Source organism: Hemiscyllium ocellatum, chromosome 8 (assembly GCF_020745735.1).
Source record: "Hemiscyllium ocellatum isolate sHemOce1 chromosome 8, sHemOce1.pat.X.cur, whole genome shotgun sequence".
Lineage (NCBI taxonomy): Eukaryota > Metazoa > Chordata > Chondrichthyes > Orectolobiformes > Hemiscylliidae > Hemiscyllium > Hemiscyllium ocellatum.
Window position 1 is genome coordinate 73,061,651 of NC_083408.1, and position 12,848 is coordinate 73,074,498.

Below are 12,848 nucleotides of genomic sequence, written 5' to 3' on the forward strand. Positions count from 1 at the left end.
AAGTTTCCTAAAAAAGTGAAAATGAAGTGATATTTCCATATGATTAAATAATGACCATAGCCTGTGAAAAAATAAATGGTTGGAAGGTACCGCAGCTCATCTGGCTCATCCCAAAATTTGTTAAACTCTAACTCTAACATAAATTGATTAAACGCCACCTCCCAGTCTATATATTATTACTCACTGTGTAAAGTACTGAAACATCAACTAGCATGTTTCACTTCATTCCAGGTTTGAGCCAATTTATTTTTTTTAAAAAAAAGCAGTGATGCTAAAAATACCTAATGCACATCACAGGACAAATTCACAAATAACTTAACTGACAAGATTAAAGAAACAAATTTCCAAACTGCAGAAATCAGAAAATTATACAAACTAACATAACTATCACTCCCATAAAAGAAAAATATTTCTAGTTTTTAAACTTCATTTACTAAATGTTCTGTAAATCATAGAATTCCTGCAGTGCAGAAAGAGGCCATTTGGCCCATCAGGTCTGCACCAATCTTCAAAGGGCATCCACCCAGACCCATTCGATCCCTGTAACCCTGCATGAGTTTTTTTTAAAAAAACCACTGTTAACTCAACTAACCTGTATATCCCTAGATGCTACAAGGCAATTTAGCATGGCCGATCCACTTAACCTGCACATCTTTGGAGGAAACCGGAGTATCTGAAGGAAACCCACGCAGATATGAGAAGAATGTTCAAACATCACATGGACAGTCACTCAAGGCTACCCAGATCCCTGGTACTATGAGGCAGCGCTGCTAACCACTGAGCCACTGTACAATGGTAAAGTGTCAAATGTACAGAAGCTTCAGTTAGACATGTCTAAAACATTCACCTTAGAATTTTTCTTTCAAGTAAATGTTATTTCATGTTTTCTTTAGTAAACCCAACTTTTTGTTTTCATTGACTTCTTTTCTTCCTGAAACATATTTTGTTGCATCCTTCCTCAAGTTAGGATTGTTTTACATTAAAAGAAATTTTTACTGTTGGAAGTATTTCCAAATAATATCTTAGCTTTAAGCATAAACCCTATTTCCAATTTAGAAATTAAGCATGTTTAAGAAAGTTTCCAACTGACAATGCATTGAAATTTAATGCATTGACATGGGAATAATGCATAAGTGTTTAGTTACACAGTAAAGAATGAATCGTCTTATTATTGGCAATTGTTGCATTCTATCCAGATATAAGACAGTAAGAATCCGATGTGGCCTCCTCTATATTGGGGAGACGGGCCGCCTACTTGCAGAACGCTTCAGGGAACACCTCTGGGACGCCCGGACCAACCAACCCAACCACCCCGTGGCTCAACACTTTAACTCTCCCTCCCACTCCACCGAAGACATGCAGGTCCTTGGACTCCTCCATCGCCAGAACATAACAACACGACGGTTGGAGGAAGAGCGCCTCATCTTCCGCCTGGGAACCCTCCAACCACAAGGGATGAACTCAGATTTCTCCAGTTTCCTCATTTCCCCTCCCCCCACCTTGTCTCAATCAATTCCCTTGAACTCAGCACTGCCCTCCTAACCTGCAATTCTCTTCCTGACCTCTCCGCCCCCACCCCCTCCGGCCTATCACCCTCACCTTGACCTCCTTCCACCTATCACATCTCCATCGCCCCCTCCCCCAAGTCCCTCCTCCCTACCTTTTATCTTAGCCTGCCTGGCACCTTCTCCTCATTCCTGATGAAGGGCTCTGGCCCGAAACGTTGAATTTCCTGTTCCTTGGATGCTGCCTGACCTGCTGTGCTTTAACCAGCAACACATTTTCAGTAAGAATCATTTGTCATGTAACTTTAGAAATTATGCTTTCTGGTTGAAGTTGGTTCTGTAGCAGCTAAATCTGGTCACAAATACTGATTAACACGGTTTTCTATTGTATTAGTGAAAATTCTTATTTTTGGAATGTTGAGCTGACTGAGTACAGTAATGAGAACAAGAACAAAAAGTTCTTTATAGACCCCTCGGCGGGTAAATTGGGTCAAACTCTCTCAGATAATTCTCAAATTCCTCATTTTCAGTTCAGCTAAGATTCACAGAAATCCCAGATTTTTAAATCTCAACGCCACAATCTCCCCTCTGACAAAAGTCAACTGATTTCCAGCTTGTGCCATTATTGATGATCTCGTATCTGCATGTACATGTCAGATACATAAAACAACGTGCACCATTTTCTGGTTCCTCACCAAGAACCAAATAGCCCTCAATTTGTGCACTTCAAAATGTAACAAAAAAACCCAGGTATATAGTAGCTGGGTAAGTTTGCAAAGTTTTTTTTCGCTGAGTAATTTTTCATTAGTCTCTCAATTTATAATTTGAATAACACAATTTCCACAGTTCCAATCCGCCTCATTTTAAACCATGAAAAACCTTTCAGTTGATAATGCAGTTTATTTTAGCTTCCAGCACTATGTTTACACACAGTTTAATATCGTATATTTACTAGTAACATTGCTGTAATGGTGACAGATTTAATTCATTGACTCTAATTTAAAACTCAGACCTTGAGATTGGGTTTGTTATTAAGAGCGGTGCAAATCAAAATGAAAAATGGATTTATCAGACAAAACGTGCACAATATTAAAATTACTTCACACCCGGAAGTGACAACGGTTATCAATGCAATTGCACAATGGGCTGTCGTCGGATTATTTTTACAAAAAGAATAAAGAAAAACATATTCATAACCGACAGGAATGGAAATGATGACAGAGTAACAACAGCCTCGAATAACAATTCCCCAAAGACAAATCTCTCTTCTTTAAAAACGCTGTAAGCTTTCAGTTTATTCCTATTTATGTTAAAGTTACATTTATAACGAGCACCATTTCACACACGATTCAGCCAGTAATCTCTCAAATAAAACACATCTGCAAATTCTCACTCGCTTGAAGCGGAAATGGTTGTTTTAAACATAAAACGAAATCACGCTTCGGAAATATTTACCTGGGGGTTTGCCTAATATAAATCAGTGAGAGACTTTGCCGATGTCACGTCCAGTTATAACACTTTTCCAAACTGCTCTTTTAACTCCAGCAAGAATGTTAATACACACCTCAAGAGAGAGGTCCAATCCAACCAGAGTCCCCGATTTCATCAGAGTCCAGCCCAGGAACTGCCGTCCGAGAACGGGCGGAGTCGGTGGATCATTCAGCTCGGAAAGGCATTCAACGGCGGAGGTGGAAAGAGCTACAAAACCCAGAGACCAACAGAATGCAATCCGAAAGCTGCAATCCAGCTGCTTGGTACCTGTGACCTGGCGGCTACCGCTCCTGACAGCCCCAGTAACCAGGCTCCGACTGTAGCTCAGAGCCCCAGTAACCAGACTTAGACTGACGCTGACTGCCTCAGTAACGAGGGTCAGACTGTAGCTCAGAGCCCAGTAACGAGGCTCCGACTGTAGCTCAGAGCCCCAGCAACCAGGCTCAGACTGATGCTGACTGCCCTAGTAACCAGGGTCAGACTGTAGCTCAGAGCCCCAGTAACCAGGCTCCGACTGATGCTGACTGCCCAGTAACCAGGCTCAGACTGACGCTGACTGCCCCAGTAACCAGGGTCAGGCTGTAGCTCAGAGCCCCAGTAACCAGGCTCCGACTGTAGCTCAGAGCCCCAGTAACCAGGCTCAGACTGATGCTGACTGCCCTAGTAACCAGGGTCAGACTATAGCTCAGAGCCCCAGTAACCAGGCTCCAACTGACGCTGATTGCCCCAGTAACCAGGGTCAGACTGTGGCTCATAGCCCCACTAACCAGGCTCAGACTGACGATGACTGCCCCAGTAACTAGGCTCAGAGTGTAGCTCATAGCCTCAGTAACCAGGGTCAGAGTGTAGCTCATAGCCCCAGTAACCAGGGCCAGACTGATGCTGACTGCCCCAGTAACCAGGGTCAGACTGTAGCTCCGAACCCAGGTAACCAGGCTCAGATTGACAATGACTGCCCCAGTAACTAGGCTCAGAATGTACCTCATAGCCCCAGTAATGAGGGTCAAACTAACGCTGACTGCCCCAGTAACCAGGGTCAGACTGTAGCCTAGAGCCCCAGTAACCAGGATCAGAGTGATGCTGACTGCCCCAGTAAACAGGGTCAGACTGTAGCTCAGAACCCAGGTAATCTGGCTCAGACTGTAGCTCAGAGCCCTAGTAACCAGGGTCACATTGTAGCTCAGAGCCCTAGTAACGACGGTCACATTGTAGATCAGAGCCCCAGTAACTAGGCTCCGACTGTAGCTCAGAACCCAGGTAACCAGGGTCCGACTGTAGCTCAGAACCCCAGTAACTAGGGTCAGACTGTAGCTCAGAACCCAGATAACCAGGCACAGATTGTAGCTCAGTGCCCCAGCAACTGGGCTCAGACTGTAGCTCAGAGCCCCAGTAACCAGGCTCAGACTGTAGCTCAGAGCCCCAGTAACCAGGCTCAGACTGTAGCTCAGAGCCCAGGTAACCAGGGTCCGACTGTAGCTCCGAATCCAGGTAACCAGGCTAAGACTGACGATGACTGCCCCGGTAACTAGGCTCAGAGTGTAGCTCATACCCTCAGTAACCAGGGTCAGACTGTAGCTCATAGACCCAGTAACAAGGGTCAGACTGACGATGACTGCCGCAGTAACCAGGGTCAGACTGTAGCTCCGAACCCAGGTAACCAGGCTCAGATTGACAATGACTGCCCCAGTAACCAGGCTCAGACTGTAGCTCATAGCTCCAGTAACCAGGGTCAGACTTTAGCCCAGAGCCCCAGTAACCAGGGTCAGACTATAGCTCCGAACCCAGGTAATCTGGCTCAGACTGTAGCCCAGAGCCCTAGTAACCAGGGTCACATTGTAGCTCAGAGCCCCAGTAACCAGGCTCCGACTGTAGCTCAGAACTCAGGTAACCACCCTCAGACTGTTGCTCAGAGCCCAAGTAACCGGGCTCCGACTGTAGCTCAGAGCCCCAGTAACCAGGCTCCGACTGTAGCTCAGAACCCAGGTAACCAGGCTCCAACTGTAGCTCAGAGCCCCAGTAACCAGGGCCAGACTGTAGCTCAGAGCCCCAGTAACCAGGCTCCGACTGTAGGTCAGAGCCTTGGTAACCAGGCTCAGACTGACGCTAACATTGCTAATAACCAGATTCAGACATTAGGAACTCCTCCCTCTTGCCGTGCACTTCAGGTTCTGTTTTGCCCGTCAGGATCAGTGGCGGTGTCCCCACCTCTCCCTGTCGGCGAACCGCGGCATTGAAGCTGCTTGTTCCCTGAGCATTGAGCTGCAAGCAGTGTCAGAGAGAGAGAGAGAGAGAGTCAGTTATCCCTTCAGCTCGCTGACCCCCTTTCCTAGTGTTTCCACCATTTTCTGTTTCTGATTTCCAGATGTTGCAGAGTTTTGATTTGCTGATTTTGAAGAGGGTGCGTATTGAGTCACAAGTGCAAGGTCAAAACGCGAATCTGCACAGTGTGTGTTTAACGTTTCACGGGTACGGCCTGAAATGCTACATATTTCCAACTTTGCATAATGATACTTGTTGCATCAAAGTGCACACAAGTTCAGTGGCTGCCCCACCCTGAGATTGTTGCTCATCTGAGGAGGGCGTAGCTTTGTGAACACTAGCTGATCTATTGGGCAATTTGACTCTTGTGTGTCTTCATATTACCAACTGCAAAATCAGTCAGGCCGGAACCTTAAACGTAGGACCTACACAACAGGTTAGTCAACATCTCGGAAGGAAAAGACGACTATAGGTGAATGTGTGATGCTTCCCACTAGTGTGTTGTAATGGATTACATTACTTATACCTGTATTTTGATTTATTTTTCCACAAGTATCTATTTGATTGTTAAAAAGGTGAAAGTTAAAAATCCAGACTATGTAGTTATGTAAATAACTACAAAAGTATGATTCTCTTTGCACTTCTTGTGACTTCATTAACCCTAGTTTAGATATATTTGTGTATTTACACTTCAAAACTGTTCAGGCAAACAGCCTATGTCTTACGTGCACAGGTTATGCAGCTGATGACAACTAAGGGTGATGTAAAAGCATCAAGGGAAAATGATTTTACACATGATTTTACACATCATAAGCAGTATGTAATATGCATTACCATTGAGACTGAGGTCTTAGAGTTTATTTTCATGTCTTAGGCCTACAAGGCACCACCAGTGACTAACTGCAGAATTGTATCACAAGAGACACTGGCTACTTTGTTTGACGTAATAAGTGTAGTATACGGAGGTGTGTGTCCTCTATACATCTGAAGTTGTGGCATGTGCATGACCAACTTGTCATTGATGTCAATGGGTTTATATCATAGATACCAATCTTCACCAAATTTGCTTCAGTCCCTGTGATATCAATAAACAGCTAAAGGCACTACGTAGTGTAAAGGTTGCGGGCCCAAACAACAACCTGGCAATAATACTGAAGACTTATCCTCCAAAACCTGCCATTCCCCCAGCCAATTTATTCTAGCGACATTTATTTGACAGTGGGGAAAAATGTCCAGGTATGACTGATATTCAAAAAGCAGGACAAATCCAGCTTGGCCAATTAAGTTCCTAACAGTCAATTCTTGAACATTGGCACATTGTTGGTAGAGATATCAGTGCTGTCAAGCTGGATTTAGAAATAAATAACCTGCTTACTGATACTCATGGAAAGGACCTTCGAAACAAAACCTTTCTTCTCCTGCATCTTCGCAGAAGTTGCCATCTCTGCTACCTCCTCTTCATGCTTTGCTCATGATACCAAGTTGAATTACAAATATTGCTCTTTTACCACTGCAACACAGTGTTTTTTTTGTCTTTCTCTGGTTCATATCCCAGACCAGAGCATTTTTACAAATCCTTATCACTGGCTGGCAAACAATTATTGCCCATCCCTAGTTGCCCTTGAGAAGGTGGTGGTGAGTTACCTTCTTGCATCGCTGCAGTTCACATGCTGTCAGTAGACCCACAATGCCGATAGGGAAAGAATTCCAGGATCATGACACAGCAGTAGTGAAGGAACAATGATATATTTCCAAGTCAGGATGGTAAGTGGCTTGGAGAGAAACTTGCATGTAGTGGTGTTCCCATGTATTTGCTGCCCTGGTCCTTCAGATGGAAGTGGTTTAGGGTTTGGAAGGTGCTGTTTAAGAATCTTTGGTAAATTTCTACAGTGCATCTTGTAGATGCTGCTACTGAGCATCAGTGGTTGAGGGAGTGGATGTGTTACTAATCAAATGGGCTGCTTTGTCATGGATTATGTCAAGCTTCTTGAGTGTTGATGGAGTTGCACCCTTTATTTTGTCTAAGCTATGAACTTGGTGGCTGGTGTCAGTTATTCATAAAGTCTGGTATTGGTTATTCAAACAAGATCGGTAAAGGACCAGTGGGGCAACTTTGAGTGTCATTATGTATTTTCATTCTAGCAAATATGGCTAATATGATTTAGCTGTCTGTCTTCATATCATAATACTGGAGCATCATAAAGCCACAGAGTGAACAAGCTGCTCAGTTTGCACAGTGAGTTCATTGTCGATTAAACATATTAGTTGGAAGAAAGGGCTGACTATTGAGTGAAAATATCAGCTTAGCTAAGAAGGTCTCTGAAGGAGAAGTAGGATGACACATTTCCACACCAGATTACAAAACAAAGGTCTAAGTTATCAGGCCTTCATTATTCAAAAGGATTCAAGCCGCATATTTCTGTATTGCAAGTAACACGGAGTGAATGCTTATCAATAAGTGCAATTATCTCAGTGTTCAGTGTCCTGGAAGCCACATTCCTGAAACACATCCTTGTAGTTTCAGCACAAGAGGTAGTTTATATCAGACTCTTCTGACTGCACCATTGCTGACAATATAGAGCTTCACCTGATGAAGGAGCAGCGCTCCGAAAGCTTGTAATTTTAGATAAATCAGTTGGACTATAACTTGGTGTTGTATGACTTCTGACTTTGTCCACCCCAGTCCAATACTGGCATCTTGATGTTATGGTAACAATATAGCACTTTGTTATTTCAGAAGTGAATATGGAGGATATTCTCTGCACAGTGCTGGCCAGTTTTTAAAAATTTATTCATCATATGTAGACTTTGGTGGCTGGGCCAACATTTATTACCCATCTTTAACTAACCTGGAAATAGTAGAGGTGAGCTGCCATTGGGATATATGGACACCAGCAGTGCTATTAGAATATCCAGGATTTTGATTCAGTGACGAGAAAGAACAGGGATATATTGGGATAGATTTCCAAGACAGGATAGTGTAGAGCTTGCAGCAGAGTTTGTAGGTGGGTGGTGTTCCCTTATATCTGCTGCCCTTGTCCTTCAAGATGGTAGAGGTCATATGTTTGGAAGCTACTGCCTAAGGAGCCTTGGCGAAGAATTGCAGTACTACTTGTTGATGGTACACACTGGTGGTATGAGTGTTGGAAGTGGTGGATGTGGTGTCAATTTAGCAGACTGCTTTGTCCTATATGGTATTGAGCTTCTTGAGTGCTGTTGGTGCTGCACTCATCCAGGAAAGAGTATTCCGCCACACTCTTGAGTTGTTCCTTGTAGACAGAGAGAGACTAGCAGAAAGTGAGGACTCCAGATTCTGGAGATCAGAGTTGAAGAGTGTGATGCTGGAAAAGCACAGCAGGTCAGGCAGCATCCTTTTCCTGCTCCTCGGATGCTGCCTGACCTGCTGTGCTTTTCCAGCACCACTTTAATTTTGACTCAGATCTCCAGCATCTGCAGTTCCCACTTTCGCTGAATTATATGACTGGGCTAGTTCAGTTTGTGAGAAACAAAGCTCACTCACTGCAATAATTTCAGTCCGAGACAAGATCTGAATCAGTAGTGCCCTTTATTTCACACTTGCAAGTGGGTGTGATGTCCACAAGGCAGGGACAAAACACACTGAATTCAACAAATACTTGATATTTATATAATTTGGTTCCTACATTTTTTTTCTTATTTCATTGTTTCCCCCCCCCCCCCCCCCCCCCATTTACATCCTCCACTTCCCTAAGACCGGTACCCATTACTCCTGTTTATCTCTTGTCTTATCCGGCCTTGTCTGTGACAAAAATGCTTATTCCTGTTCTCACAAGGCCATTTGACCTCATCCTGCTGTGGCACATCCTTGCCTTTCCATTATCTACTCCCTCCATCTGTGCTGCCCTTCACAGCATCTTATCACTAAGCCCTTTTAATTGGGGTTTGTTCCTGTGTTTCTGTAAAAGTGGGAAACAGATGTTTATACCTATTGTTTATACAGGCATATTTAGTTTAACTGCCTCCCCTCACAGCATCTTATCACTAAGCCTGTTTTTTTTTAACCATTGTTTTGCAGTCCCGTTTCTTTCTTGCATACATTTTAAGCTCATACAAAAAAAAAATTATGCATTTCCTCCATATAGTTCCCATTCTTGTTGACTCAGCTCCTGGCTGAAACAATTACACACTGATGTGAGTTCATTTTTAAAAATATAATCAATTATAATTGCAGAATTGCGAAAGTAACATTAATTTATCTATATCCCACAAGTTTCTGGTCCATGATAATCCTTGGGATGTTGATAATGGGTGGACTGCACAATGTTAATACCATTGAATGTCAAGGGATGATGATTGGATTCCTTTTCAGTGAAAACAGTCATTGCCTGGCACTTGTGTGTCAGAAAATGAGTCCAAGCCAGGATATTGCCCAGGTCTTGTTGCATATTGATGTGGATTGCTTCAGTATCTGAGGAAATATAAATTGTGCTAAACAGTGTGCAATCATTAACAAATGATTGGATGGCAAATGGAAGGAAGATCATTGAAAAGAAGATTGAGAATGCAACACTATTGAGGATTTCTGTGGTAATAGATTGGAGCTGAGGTGATTGAGCTCCGAGAGCCAGAACCATTTTGTATTGCTAGATATGACTTCAACCAGTGCAAAGTTTCCCCCTTATTTTCCATTGAGTGCAGTTTTGCCAGGGGAAAATCATGCTACAGTCAGTCAAATGCTGCCTTGGTATCAAGGACCGTCACTCTCACATTCGCGCTTGAATTCAGCTCTTTGTCCATATTTGGACTAAAGTTATAATGAGTTCAGGAGCCGGATAGCCTGGCAGAATGAAAACTGAGTGTCAGTGAGCAAGTCTAAAGGAATCAGAACAGCAGAATCTCGACGAATCTGTAAAAGGAGGAATCTTGACACCAGCTGTTCAACGACCAATTTCAACATTACCATTAACCTCCACTGTAATGTTTGTCTACTGTCTGTGAGCAATGGGCTTGGAACTTCCTCAGGCCCAGATCCCTGATATTTTGAAGCAGCAGTGCTAACCATGAAGCCACCATGGCACTTTTACTGTCAGTCAAGAATCCCATTTTCAGGGTATCAGTTACCTTCAGCATATTGAATTGAATAAGATAAGGTGTTTAATTGACCTTTGCCTAAACTAACCGAAAGATCCCAGTGGTCGCAATGACATCATGCATCCAAACTAAACAGGTCTCATTCTTGTCTTGCCTGAGGTGCACATAAGTAGGTCACCACTCAATTCCTAACGGAGCTGTGGGATGTGCCTATATCAGATGGGCCGCAGTAGTTCAAGACTGCAGCTCGTCATTTTCTCAATGGCATTTAGTTTCAGGCAACAAATGCTGGCTGTGCAAACATGCATCCTGAATTTCATAGAAAGATGTCCAAATACATTAAAAATCCATTGTAACTATGTTTTTGTTTGGTTTTGTGTTAAATTTGCCCTTTTAATTTAGGCAAGTTGATTGAACGTGTACCTCCTTTCCTATTGTGTGCAACATTTTATCTAGCAAAATATTGAAGATCATTAATGTATTTGCGTCAGTTTGTGGCGTTGTTTGTAACCTTAGACCCTGAAGTAACTTCTTCAGAAATTATTTGCTCTTTAATTTGTTGCTTTGCATTGCTGGCATGTTATTTTGTACTTAGGAATTCTTGCTGTTCACATTGGGATAATACACTGGAAACAATAATTGAATTCACATAAATTTCAAAACAATGTAGCAGATTGTAGGCTCCCGTTGCGTGTCTTCAAAGTTCAATGTCATTTCGCATTGTTCATCAACTGCGTCAAGTATAAAATTGTCCTTTGAACTTGTTAGCTTCAGGTAGTTAAGATTGTACTTTAAATTAATAAATAACTGCTGTCTACTGGAGGTACGTCCAGTTTGGTTGTATTGAAATATTGGTGAAAATAGTTTGGTTGTTCTCGCATTTTTTAAAATTCCTGAGCAGGTTTGCTTTTAATATATTAAATGTTAAACTAGTAACCACGTTTTAGAAATTAGAAATTCGGAACATTCAAATTAAGAGCACATATGCTATTTGGCCCCTTGGCCTGCTCATTCATTCAATAAGGTTATGGTGATCTGATTGTGATCTTATCTTCACTTATCTGCCTGTTCCCTCTAAAATTTGATTCCCTTGTTAATCAAAAGGCTTCCTAATGCATCCTTCAAGTTATTCAATGATCAAGCCTCCCCTGGTTGCCAGGGAAGAGAATTCCAAACCCTGATGATCCTCTGAGAGAAGAAATTTCAACTCAATCTTAAATGTGGAACTGCTTATCTTAAAACTCTGCCCACTAGTCCCAGTTTTTCCCCCATGAGGGGAAACATTGTCTCAGCATCGACATTGTCAAGACCCTTTGGAGTCTTATGTTTCTTGAATTGCCACTTATTCTTCTAAATTCCAATGCTCAATCTCTCCACATAAGACTAAAATCCAATTCAAGGGAACCTTTCTGAATTGCTTCCAATTCTGTCTGTCTGATGAGTAAGGTGATCAAAACTATGCACAGTACTGCAGGTATGGTGTCACTAGTGTTAATGGTTACAGTAAGACTTCCCTAATTTTATTTTTGACTTTAAAACATATACACAAAAATGTATTTGTAATTACAAGTGTTAGTATTAATGAAATTCATTTTGACAGTATACAATACAATATCAATGTTGAACCTCAATATGACCCATAACATACTAATGATTAATTATCATGAGTTTTTAGCTGCGGATATCCCTTCATTTCATGTCAATTTTAAGTATGTGTACCAAGAATTTTTCCTTTTTATTGTCAGTGCAGGAGAACCTGCACTGGGAATTATATTTGTCAATTGTTTGTGAATTTGAAAATTACAGGTGAAAACCAGGTAAAGTCTTTGAAATCAATCTTGTACCTACTCATAAAGCCTTTGCTTTAACAATGGGATTGCTTGGCTGTCACTTCATGTTCTCAGTGATGCAACGATAGCTCATTATGCTCTTGAAAACTATGAAAACAATGGCATTTTGTAACATTTCCCGAGAGGAAATTGACCTATTTCATTAATTAAAAGAGCAAATTAAGCATCTCATTTCTGTTGTTATTTCTCAATCCCTCAACAATGGTTGTTCATAAATGAGTACAATGATATTAGCTCGATTGTGTATTAGACAATAGATAATGAAGCAGAAGAATATTTTAACATAAAAATGTAATGTGTACTGATTTATGAAATGTAAACTAGTAAAGTTTTCTCTAAAAGAGCGAGCTGGGTTGCAAAATGTTAAAGATGAGAAATCCGCACAAGCTTTCAGAAGTAAATATGGATCTGTTTTACAACTGCTTTACCAACCCCCACCTCTCCACTCCTGCAATCCTGGTCTCTTGAACACCTTCTTCAATTTTAATTGCACCATCCTTGGTGATTGGGATGGGTGAGTGGGTGATGGTGTTGGCGGCAGATCTGTCTATCCCCTGAATGTCATGGGCATTATAGAAAAAGTTGAAAAAAATCATGTGAGATTGGCAGTAATGAGATTCCCGATGTCAAGAACTAAAAGTCCCACTCTCCAACCAAATGTTGAACAGTGAGA

General features: G+C 42.0%; 1 protein-coding gene across 2 annotated transcripts in view; it reads right to left on the reverse strand.

The window, feature by feature from the left end:
• LOC132818312 (uncharacterized) overlaps positions 1 to 3,341 on the reverse strand; it is a 58,638-nt gene extending 55,297 nt beyond the window's left edge. Inside the window, exon 1 of one of the 2 annotated variants that reach the window (XM_060829193.1) lies at positions 3,070 to 3,341. The gene's annotated coding sequence lies outside the window, so the exon portion shown is untranslated. The other variant, XM_060829192.1, reaches the window with a different exon arrangement.
• Positions 3,342 to 12,848: the final 9,507 nt, after the last annotated feature.